The sequence below is a fragment of the Ovis aries genome, chromosome 8 (assembly GCF_016772045.2).
Source record: "Ovis aries strain OAR_USU_Benz2616 breed Rambouillet chromosome 8, ARS-UI_Ramb_v3.0, whole genome shotgun sequence".
Lineage (NCBI taxonomy): Eukaryota > Metazoa > Chordata > Mammalia > Artiodactyla > Bovidae > Ovis > Ovis aries.
In genome coordinates, this window is record NC_056061.1 from 84,643,612 (window position 1) to 84,656,165 (window position 12,554).

General features: G+C 48.8%; 1 protein-coding gene across 3 annotated transcripts in view; it reads right to left on the reverse strand.

Annotated features, from left to right (window-relative positions):
- AGPAT4 (1-acylglycerol-3-phosphate O-acyltransferase 4) overlaps nucleotides 1-12,554 on the reverse strand; it is a 134,248-nt gene that overhangs the window by 112,210 nt on the left and 9,484 nt on the right. The window lies entirely within an intron of this gene.

A 12,554-nucleotide genomic window follows, 5' to 3' on the forward strand; every position in this document is an offset into this window, starting at 1 on the left:
ATCTTGAAAGCTTAAGAACAAAAGCAAGGAACCAGAAGGTTGATCATCTGATCCACGTGGGCCGAGGTGGAGCCCACAGCTGAGCCTCTGCCACGAGACCTGAGTTTGCAGCCCCTCCACCAAGGCAGCCATGTTCTCCTTTCACAGGATCCACAGCTGGTCCTCCGAGTCTGCAGCGAAGCCCCAGTGTCTGCGCAGGTCGCCAAGGCCTCCGCCCGCAGCTCCACTTCAGCTCACTCCCGCCGCCTTTGATTAACCCCCCTCCTCCTCCTGTCTTAATGTCATCTTGGAAGACCTGCTCAGAGTGCCATTCCAGGAAGGAGGGCCAGGCCAGGAGCAGGCCGCTGGGAGCCCCCACCCCTACCCCACACAGCAACCCCCTCTCACCCGGGTCAGCCAGAGACCTGTTCCCAGTGAAAAAACTTTCTGGAAAGCTAAGATGTACAACTAAAATTGCCCAAAGATAAAACTGTCAGAGTTTGACCCCTGCATCAGGAAGGTCCCCTGCAGGAGGGCATGGGCACCCGCTCCAGTATCCTTGCCTGGCGAATCCAATGGACAGAGGAGCCTGGCGGGCTATGGCTGTGGCCCAGGGGTCGCAGAGTCAGACCCGACTGAAGCGACTCAGTGTGCACACGTGACAGTTTTGTTTTGGTGACGGTCTTGCCAGCGTCCCCAGGACTCTCCAGCCTTCGTAAGTGAAATACATGGGGGACAGCACAGACCACAGGCTGCTGTTCATCAGCGAGTCTCAACCAGTAATCTTCCTTTCAGTTCATTCTTCGTTTCTTTCCCTACCCTGCCGATTACTGCTGCTCCATCATTTGCCCAGGAAAACAGATAACTAAGTTTGCTAAGCCAGTCATTTTAGCATTTGCGTGTTAAGTAGGTTCCGGGTAAAATCAGATTAAGCCTAATGAAGTGCACAGGCTTTTGACAACAACGTTTCTCACTCTGTACTTAGGTCTGGAGCTGCTTTCCTCATGGTCGAGTCTGTCCCCAACTGGATATGTACCCATCTCTTCAATGGAATGTAATTCAGCAGACTTGTCGGTTTAATTTGAATTAGATAAACTCCCTGTGCTCAGAAAGTTGCTTTTCTCCACATTCCCCCCAGAATGCCAATCCCGTCATCTGTGTCACACAAACGTTCCAGCAGATGATAGTACTTCTAAGCCAAAGACCCCGTGTGTGTGTGTGTGTGTGTGTGTCAGTCAATCAGTCCTGTCTCTTTGCGACCCCATGGACTGGAGCCCTCCAGGCTCCTCTGTCCAGGGAATTCTCCAGGCTAGAATACTGGAGTGGGTTGCCATGCCCTTCTCCAGGGACCTTCCCAACCCAAAGATTGAACCCAGGTCTCCCGCATTGCAGGCAGTTTTTTACTGTCTGAGCCACTCGGGAAGCCCAAAGCACCTCGATAATTTGACAGCATTATTTCTATTTTCAAATGATTACTATGAAATGTTGGGTTAAGTGTTAATAACCTGTGCTTAATAACCTGGTTTTAAGGAGGGCATGGCGGGACTTCCCTGGTGGTCCAGCGGCTAAGACTCCCACACTCAGTGCAGGGGGCCCAGGTTCCAACCCGGGTCAGGGAACCAGATTCCAAATGCCACAACCAAGAGTTCACATACCTCAACTATTTGGGACAGCCAAATAAAAAAATACTGTAAAAAATGAAAAAGTAAAAAGGGTACACACACACACACACACACACACACACACACACGCATATAAAAGAAGTCCATCCTTCTTCCTTATTATTCTCTAATACATTAAAAAAACCACTTTACGTCTGGGCAAAAAGTCCATCCACAGCTGCTTTAGACTTTTCTCCTGCAATGTCTTATTGTAAAGGGGAAAAATTTAAAAAAAGGTCTCTAGTGGGGGTGGTGAGTACTGGGTTCTTTCCATGTCTTACAATGGCCTCCTCAGGGTTCTCATTTCACACAGCAGGTTGGGTGAGGTTATTCTCCAATCTCCCTGGAGAATCTGAGACCTTTTGAGTGGCAGGTACCCTTACGGCAGCTAAAGAGTCGGACACGACTGAGCGACTGAACTGAACTGTTAGTACCTGAATCGGCAAATTTCACCTGCCCGACTGTTGGGATTTTTAAAGATAATCCTGTGAAAAACGGCTTGATGAGAATAGGAGGATAATTTATTGTGTGTGTGTGTTCCATCGTGTCTGACTCTTGGTGGCGCTATGAACAGTAGCCCACCAGGCTCCTCTCTCCATGGCATTTCCCAGACAAGAATATGAGACAAGAATATGCCATTTCCTTCTCCAGGGCATCTTCCCAATCCAGGATGGAACCCATGTCTCCTGCGTCTCCCGCAACGGCAGGCGGATTCTTCACCGCTGCATCACCTGGGAAGCCCCATAACTTACTATAATACCACAAAATGGTGATAAGATAACAGATACTAGCCAGCAGTAAGAGCTGATTCCTTATCCAAGAGATAGCCGAGGTATTGGGAGAAGAGAGATCCGAAAGAAAAAAGTAGGGCCGGGCTCCTCCAGAGAAGAGATTACTCCGGTAACAAGGGAGGGAGGAGCCACAGGGTAATCAGAGACAAAGGGAAAGACCCAAGCACCCTTCCATCAGCCCGCCTGTCCGCAGCAGACACAGAGGAGAAAACAGTCAAGAGGGCAACTTCTCGGGCAGGACTCAGGCCGGCCACATCCCACCCCATCCCCAAGACTCAGCACTGGGGGCAGGAGGGAGGGGAAGAAACTCATCCAGCTCAGCTTTCTTCTCAACAATGTCCACAAGGCTTCCCTGGTGGTGCAGCGGATAAGAGTCCGCCTGCCAATCCAGGGGACATAGGTTCAATCCCTGGTCCGGGAAGATCCCACGTGCCACAGGGCAACTAAGCCTGTGCTCCAAGACTACTGATGCCCATGAGCCTAGAGCCTGTGGTCTCAACAACAGAAGCCAGCGCAGTGAGAAGCCCAAGCACCACAACAAAGAGTAGCCCCTGCTCACTGCAGCTAGAGAATCAACGGAGACCCAGAGCAGCCACCAGCAGTCAGTCCAGTCGCTCAGTCCTGTCCAACTCTCTGCGACCCCATGAACCGCAGCACGCCAGGCCTCCCTGTCCATCACCAGCTCCCGGAGCTTACTCAAACTTATGTCCATCGAGTCAGTGATGTCATCCAAACATCTCATCCTCTGCCATCCCCTTCTCCTCCTGACTTCAATCTTTCCCAGCGTCACAGTCTTTTCCAATGAGTCAGCATCAGGTGGCCAAAGTACTGGAGTTTCAGCTTCAGCATCAGTCCTTCCAACGAATATTCAGGACCGATTTCCTTTAGTGTGGACTGGTTGGAAATACATAAATAACAACCAAAAAAATACCCCATCGCTATCTTCCTTACAAAAAACAAACATATGTCCACAGAAATACACAGAAATACTCCCTTCAGCAGAGGAAACTAACTCCGAAGGGTCTGGAGCAATGAATGGCCTAACCCAATCCAAACAACCTGGCCTGAAAAGTCTTCGTTTTGTCTTCAAAAAGTTCATGTAAATTTTGTGTTAGATCATGGCACGTCCATGTTTGTTTCCTTTCTTAAAGCTCTGTTCCCTGGGACCTTCTGGCAACGTGGATGCTTGAATGAGCTGGGCCGCATTTGCCCGGCAGCTGGACAGGACACAGATGGCCAGGATGTGGCGGCTGAAGAAATCTGCATCTACCCTGGACTCCTCCAGGATGAGACCAAGAAATGGGAGCCCAGGGTGTGCCAGCCCACTTCCCAGTGCCAGGGCACAGCACAGACCCAGACAGCCCCTGGTTTCACAGACCCAGACAGCCTCTGGTTTCAAGGAGCCCAAGGTTCCACAGAGAGTAAGCAGGGGGCTGCAGCTGGGGCCAGACCTCAGCTCTGTGACCCAGCCCTGCCCCCCACTTATGCCATGCTACCCCCTGTGACCCTAAAGAGCCCCCAGGACCCAGCAGAGAGCACCTAGAGAAGGGCGCAGACGATTTCCAGACTCTCCCTAATATCAAGGGCAGCACACCTTGACTGCCAGAATAATCCTCTCCCTGCCCAGAGGGGCAGGCAGGGTTAGGTCACGTGGTTATTAGGGGGAAAAATTAGGCTATTAGGAAAAACTAGGACGGCTCAAGACCTGCCCAGCATCCACAGGACAGAGCGAACTCCTCGCTTTGCAAAGCACACACTTGAGAAGGTCCATCTCCTTTGGGGAGTCAGCCAGAGGGAAGCTTTTGAAGCCAGACTGTCCTAAAAGAAAAATCACAGTTTCAGCCTTTTCAGAACACAGAAGGAGTGGGAGAAAGGGGGCAGGAAGTGCCAACCTGGCTAAAATTGGAACCAATATAAATAATTAAAATAATCAGGCACATTTGAAATCTCTCTGTGCTCCTGGCTCTGTTTCCCCTAAACATTAGCCCTCTTATGCCTCTAGAAACATTTCCCTTAAATGTTAGCCCTCTTTTCCTCTAGAAATGGAGGTCAGATAAGGATCTCAGTGACCTGAGATTATATTGTCTTCATTATATTGTCCGGTCTTCAGTAACTTCTTAAATTTCCTCATGATTTGGGAGGTGAAGAGGAATTTCTGTACATCATGATGCTATGAAAACCCTTTCCCCGCAAAAAAGATCCAGGAAACTTGGGGGGAAAGAACTCATTACTCAGGTAAACATGATGCTTTTATAATTATTTGTAGATCAAAAGTCACAGTGTTTGCCCTACCAACAGGGATTCCTGGCTCTGTGACTCAGGAATGCGAGTTAACCAATCTGTGCCTCAGTTTCAAGTCGGACCAGAGACGAGTTCACAACCCACGAGACTGGATAAAGGATCAAATGGGATCAGGCGAGCGGAGCACACAGCACTCAACCAAGGACGTCGGTATGATTAAGGCACATAAATGACATTAGAAGGCAAAATAGAAGAGGCCTTCGAGAAGAGCATTCCAGGAAAGGTTTCCTACTGCATCTACTATCTCTGAGTGTCAAAGGCCCTTGAGGAGCCCTATACCCACAGGGGTGGAGCCCTACAGAGACATCAGAGGACAAAACTCTCTGGAACTGACCAAGCCCCTTAGCAACAGCTCTCTGCACAACCCTTTGCAAAATCCTGGGGCTCCGTGTCCCACCATTCGGAGCCCAGCTCCTTCTGTATCCCCCGCCCAGGCCTGGCCTCCACCTCGGGCCTGAGTGGGCCCTCCCTGCCTCCTCCCACCCAGATCAGTTCACAGGGTCCACGGGATGTGGCAACCAACCCCACCTCGCGTCTGCACGCTACCCCACACGGAACACTCCTCTCATGACAGGTCACTTCTGATTCACAACCTGTCTCCTGCAAGTGGGGCACCCAAGCACTAGCACCCCAGGCCCCAGACCTCATGGAGGGGCTCTAGACTTCTCCAGGAAGCATTCCTGAGGCACCAGGCTGGGGTGGGGCAGGTGGTCAGGGGCTCCCCTTTCTGCTTTCCCACCCTCCCGCCAGTGTGTTGACAATGACCCACTTGGCTTTCTGTCTTGTCCTCCAGGCAGCGACCCTGTCTAGCGCCTCTGTGCACCTGCAGCGCCCCACCCACAGCAGGCTGGACATGTGGATTCAGAAGGACGATTCTGGAATTGCCTGGGGTGCAGGAGTAAGACATCGCCCCCCGCCCCCACTCTTGTCCATCTTTCTGGTCCCGGAAGGGAGGAGGGAGAAGGGCAGACACAAGGGACAGGAGAGGGGCTGGATGCCCCGTGAGCCCCAGGCGTGGGGCTGGGGAGCGGGCCTTACCTGAAGCAGGGCAGGTCTGGGAAGGGCAGGGACGGTGGTCTCCAATCCAGGGAGAGGCCGGAGACCAAGGACTAGAAGGGAGGAAGGGGTTTGAAACACCCACAGCCACTGAGGGTGTTCAGAGAGCAGGGATCCCTAGAGACCAGGGCGTGGAGCAACGGAAGGCCCAGGAAACGAGGCAAAAGGGCAGATCCCAGCAGAGGTGAGCTCACTTACGCTGAGCAGCTCAAAATTCTTTCTACAGATATGTTAATCCATCCCACCCAGTTCAGGCCATCTGGCCCAGGGGTGTGTTTTAGTCACTCAGGTCACTATTTGCAAGCCCATGGACTGTCGCCCACCAGGTTCCACTGTCTGTGGGATTTCCCATTACTGGCCTAGGTTGCCATTTCCTTCTCTAGGGGATCTTCCTGAAACAAGGATTGAACCCCAGTCTCCTGTATTGCAGGCAGATTCTTTATCTTCTGAACCACCAGGGAAGCCCCAGGGTCTCCCTACACAGAGTTCTGAGAAGTGCTATCAGCCCATCCAGCCCCGCCCAGCTGCCTCCCAGCAGCCTGGGGTTACAAGGTGACTCTGTTGCTGGTGTGTCAGAGAAAAGAAACTAAACCTGGGATACTTCCAGCTACACGGCTGCCTTTTCCTTGGCGTGCACGTGTGCTCAGCCATGTCCGACTCTTGTGACCCCAGGGACTGTAGCCCACCAGGCTCCTCTGCCCATGGGATTCTCCAGGCAAGAACACTGGAGTGGGTTGCCATTTCCTCCTCCAGGGGATCTTCCCAACCCAGGGATGAAACCCATGTCTCCTGCATTGGCAGGCGAATTCTTTACCACTGAGCCACCAGGGAAGCCTTTCACTTTTTCTGCTATGATTTTCCAATTCACATCTGTTAATTTCAGTGAATGAATTGTACCTTTGTTTGGACTCATCTTGGTAAACCTGGGAAGCACAGGCTAGCCCAGAGGGACAAGAATGCTTGGATTGGGAAGTCAACCATGTGGGTCAGATGTGGGAATTTCCTAAAGCAGTGGTTCTTAACTGCAGGTGCCTTCACCCCTCCAAGGGACATCTGGCAAAGTCTGGGGCATTTCCAGCTGTCACAGCTAGGGAAGGGGCAGCGGCTGGAGGGTGGAGGCCAGGAATGCTGCCGAACATCCTATAAAGCACAGGTTGGCCCAAAACATCAACAGTGCTGAGATGAAGTGTGTGTGTTCAGTTATTAAGTCGTGTCCAACTCTTTGTGACCCCATGGACTGCAGCAGGCCAAGCCTCCCAGTCCTTCATTGTCTCCCAGAGTTTGCTCAAACTCATGTCCATTGAGTTGGTGACTTTTGCCTCTTTTTGCTGCAATGAAGAACTCAACCTAGGAGGGCCTGGCTGGAAGGCATCAGATTAGGCAAGTCTGATCCCGGGTCTCTTGTGCCCACCTCTTTCTCTAGGCTACAGAATCCACTCAGTCGGTGCTAGAAACTTTGATAAGCCCCCAGTGCAGACACAAGGCTAGGACTGCTACCGCAGGCAGGGAGCTAGGTGTGAGCAGAGAAACAGGGGCAGGGGCCAGGTGGCAGGAAATCACGCATCTTCTAAACAGCAGCGGTCCATAAGCAGACAGAGGAAAGCAGAAACCTTCAGACTGATAAGAAACCACACACTTCCGGTGATAAGGGTCCCAGTAGCAGGCAAAGAAAGGTGGGGAGGGGCCAGAATATCTTGAGTCCAAAAACTTTTTGCTCAGAGTGGTGTCGAACACCAACGCCACAAAAATTCTGATCACACAGGAACAAAATCCCTCCTCCCTTCTGGAAAATAGAGCTGGGGTGAAAAAGCAGGGAAACTGGCCCCTAAACTCTTTCCCCAGTGATTTCCACCCCTTCACGTGAACACCCCTCATAACCCACTTCCCAAAGAGGCCTGGTGTGGCAGCTCCTCACCGGTCAGCTCTCAGAGGGAGAGTGGATCCACATTAAAATAAACTCTCCCTTTCCACTCTTAACCTCCCTGCTTTGTCTCTGAATTCTTTCACAACAAAGAAAGAGCCTCAAATTCACCAGCAAGGGAACTGCAGTGAATTGCCTATAACATAACAGCATCTGAAAAAAGGTAAGAGAAACCCAAGTATTGCGAGAGGGCATCAGAGGGCAGACACACTGAAAACATAATCACAGAAAACTAGTCAATCTAATCACACTAGGACCACAGCCTTGTCTAACTCAATGAAACTAAGCCATGCCCTGTGGGGCCACCCAAGACAGGTGGGTCATGGTGGAGACGTCTGACAGAATGTGGTCCACTGGAGAAGGGAATGGCAAACCACTTCAGTATTCTTGCCTTGAGAACCCCATGAACAGTATGAAAAGGCAAAATGATAGGATACTGTAAGAGGAACTCCCCAGGTCGGTAGGTGCCCAAGATGCTACTGGAGATCAGTGGAGAAATAACTCCAGAAAGAATGAAGGGATGGAGCCAAAGCAAAAACAGTACCCAGCTGTGGATGTGACTGGTGATAGAAGCAAGATCCGATGCTGTAAAGAGCAATATTGCATAGGAACCTGGAATGTCAGGTCCATGAATCAAGGCAAATTGGAAGTGGTCAAACAAGAGATGGCAAGAGTGAACATCGACATTCTAGGAATCAGCAAACTGAAATGGACTGGAATGGGTGAATTTAACTCAGATGACCATTATATCTACTACTGTGGGCAGGAATCCATTAGAAGAAATGGAGTAGCCATCATGGTCAACAAAAGAGTCTGAAATGCAGTATTTGGATGCAATCTCAAAAAAAGACAGAATGATCTCTGTTCATTTCCAAGGCAAACCATTCAATATCACAGTAATCCAAGCCTATGCCCCAACCAGTAACACTGAAGAAGCTGAAGTTGAACGGTTCTATGAAGATCTACAAGACCTTTTAGAACTAATGCCCAAAAAAGATATCCTTTTCATTACAGGGGACTAGAATGGAAAAGTGGGAAGTCAAGAGACACCTGGAGTAACAGGCAAATTTGGCCTTGGAATATGGAATGAAGCAGGGCAAAGGCTAATAGAGTTCTGCCAAGAGAATGCATTGGTCCATAGCAAACACCCTATTCCAACAACACAAGAGAAGACTCTACACATGGACATCACCAGATGGTCAAAACCGAAATCAGATTAATTATATTCTTTGCAGCCAAAGATGGAGAAGCTCTATACGGTCAACAAAAACAAGACCAGGAGCTGACTGTGGCTCAGATCATGAACTCCTTATTGCCAAATTCAGACTTAAACTGAAGAAAGTAGGGAAAATCACCAGACCATTCAGGTATGACCTAAATCAAATCCCTTATACAGTGGAAGTGAGAAATAGATTTAAGGGAATAGATTTGATAGACAGAGTGCCTGATGAACTATGGATAGAGGTTTGTGACATTGTACAGAGACAGGGATCAAGATCACCCCCATGGAAAAGAAATGCAAAAAAGCAAAATGGCTGTCTGGGGAGGCCTTACAAATAGCTTTGGAAAGAAGAGAAGTGAAAAGCAAAGGAGAAAAGGAAAGATATACCCATCTGAATGCAGAGCTCTAAGGAATAGCAAGGAGAGACAAGAAAGCCTTCCTCAGTGATCAGTGCACAGAAATAGAGGAAAACAACAGAATGGGAAAGACTAGAGATCTCTTCAAGAAAATTAGAGATACCAAGGGAACATTTCATGCAAAGATGGGCTCGATAAAGGACAGAAATGGTATGGACCTAACAGATGCAGAAGATATTAAGAAAAGATGGCAAGAATACACAGAAGAAATGTACAAAAAAGATCTTCAAGACCAAGATAATCGTGATGGTGTGATCACTCACCTAGAGCCAGACATCCTGGAATGTGAAGTCAAGTGGGCCTTAGAAAGCATCACTACGAACAAAGCTAGTGGAGGTGATGGAATTCCAGTGGAGCTATTTCAAATCCTAAAAGATGATGCTGTGAAAGTGCTGCACTCAATATGCCAGCAAATTTGGAAAACTCAGCAGTGGCCACAGGACTGGAAAAGGTCAGTTTTCATTCCAATTCCAAAGAAAGGCAATGCCAAAGAATGCTCAAACTACCGCACAATTGCACTCATCTCACACACTAGTAAAGTAATGCTCAAAATTCTCTAAGCCAGGCTTCAGCAATACATGAACTGCGAACTTCCAGCTGTTCAAGCTGGTTTTAGAAAAGGCAGAGGAACCAGAGATCAAATTGCCAACATCTGCTGGATCATGGAAAAGCAAGAGAGTTCCAGAAAAACATCTATTTCTGCTTTATTGACTATGCCAAAGCCTTTGACTGTGTGGATCACAATAAACTGTGGAAAATTCTGAAAGAGATGGGAATACCAGACCACCTGACCTGCCTCTTGAGAAACCTGTATGCAGGTCAGGAAGCAACACTTAGAACTGGACAAGAAACAACAGCCTGGTCCCAAATAGGAAAAGGAGTCCGTCAAGGCTGTATATTGTCAGCCTGCTTATTTAACTTATATGCAGAGCACATCATGAGAAACACTGGGCTGGATGAAGCACAAGCTGGAATCAAGATTGCTGGGAGAAATATCAGTAACCTCAGATATGCAGATGACACCACCCTTATGGCAGAAAGTGAAGAGGAACTAAAAAGCCTCTTGATGAAAGTGAAAGAGGAGAGTGAAAAAAATGGCTTAAAGCTCAACATTCAGAAAACTAAGATCAGGGCATCTGGTCCCATCACTTCATGGGAAATAAATAGATAGGGAAACAGTAGAAACAGTGTCAGACTTTATTTTGGGGGGCTCCAAAATCACTGCAGATGGTGATTGCAGCTATGAAATTAAAAGACACTTACTCCTTGGAAGGAAAGTTATGACCAACCTAGATAGCATATTGAAAAGCAGAGACATTACTTTGCCAACTAAGGTCCGTCTAGTCAAGGCTATGGTTTTTCCAGTGGTCATGTATGGATGTGAGAGTTGGACTGTGAAGAAAGCTGAGCGTTGAAGAATTTGTGCTTTTGAACTGTGGTGTTGGAGAAGACTCTTGAGAGTCCCTTGGACTGCAAGGAGATCCAACCAGTCCATCCTAAAAGAGATCAGTCCTGGGTGTTCATCGGAAGGACTGATGCTGAAGCTGAAACTCCAATACTTTGGCCACCTGATGCGAAGAGTTGACTCATTGGAAAAGACCCTGATCCTGAGAGGGATCGGGCGCAGGAGGAGAAGGGGACGACAGAGGATGAGATGGCTGGATGGCATCACCGACTCGATGGACATGAGTTTGAGTGAACTCCGGGAGTTGGTGATGGACAGGGAGGCCTGGTGTGCTGCAATTCATGGGGTCACAAAGAGTCGGACAGGACTGAGCGACTGAACTGAACTAAACTGAAAAGAGCGACTGCTATGAAGCAGTAACGGGATTAAGGAAGAAGGTCTGGATAACAGAGCAAGAGATTCTGGAGATGAGCCTCAAAGAGTGATAACATTTGGGAAGGCAGCTGCTCACCACACTTCCTTTCACCTTACTCTTCCCCACAGCAGAAGAGAGAGGTTGTTTTCGTTTTCAGCCTCAACCATGAGGAGATGCTCTGTCATTCACCATCGAGAATAATGACAGGGAGCTCAAACCAGGGCTCTGTGACAATCTAGTTGCTCAATCGTGTCCGACTCTTTGCGACTCCGTGGACTGCAGCACACCAGGCCTCCCTGTCCATTACCATCTCCTGAAGTTTGCTCAAACTCATGTCCATTGAGTCGGTGATCCCATTCAACCATCTCATCCTCTGTCGTCCCCTTCTCCTCCTGCTTCAATCTTTCCCAGCATCAGTCTTTCCCATCAGTCTTTCGAGTAAGAGAGAGGGGAGGGGAAGAACAAGCAGGTGCCCAGTAGGAGGTTTCAGATGTTGCTTTTGCTGGTGTGTGGACGGCTTCTGCATCCTGGGAGGAAGCGCTAGAGAAGGACAGACTCTTTAAAATTTCATCAGCCTGGGTTAACCTCTGCCCACAGAGAGGGGACAGCTCAGGAAGGAGATGGGAAAAAGACCAACCTTCACTCAATTCATTTCTGTCCTTCTCTTGTCAAAGTTTAGCCAAGATAAGCCCTGGCGGTATCTTTGCTGATAATTCTGTGCCTTTAGACTCTCTAATAGATTTGTTGACAATCAAAAACAGATAAGAAAAGCTGACTCCATCTACCCACAGCCTTGGGAATCATGGAGGGCAGGCATAGCAGGTATTCTATGAGCAACTTCGTGGCAAAGTTCAATCCTTGATTAAAAATTGATTCTGATGGTATCTTTAGGGTTTTCTGTGTATAGTGTCCTGTCACCTGAACTTCTTTTCCCACCTGGATTCCTTTCTTTTTCTTCTCTGATTGCCGTCCCTGTGGCTTCCAGAATTATGGTGAATGACAGTGGCAAGAGTGGGCACCCTTGTCTTTGTTCCTCATCTTAGAGGAGATGCTCTCAGTTATTCACCATTGAGAATAATGCCAGGAGCTCAAACCAGGGCTCTGTGACAATCTAGAGGGGTGGAATGGGGTGGGAGGTGGGAGGGAGGTTCAAGAGGGAGGAGACATATGTATACCTACGGCTGATTCATGTTGATGTATGGCAGAAAGCAACAGTATATCGTAAAGCAATTATCCTTCCATTAAAAATGAATAAATTAAAAAATAACAGTATTTAGACTTCCTTGGTGGTCCACTGGTTCAGACTCACCTCTCCCAATGCAGGGACCCAGGTTCGATCCCTGGTCAGGAAGTTAGATCCCATATGACACAATTAAAAGATCCTGCT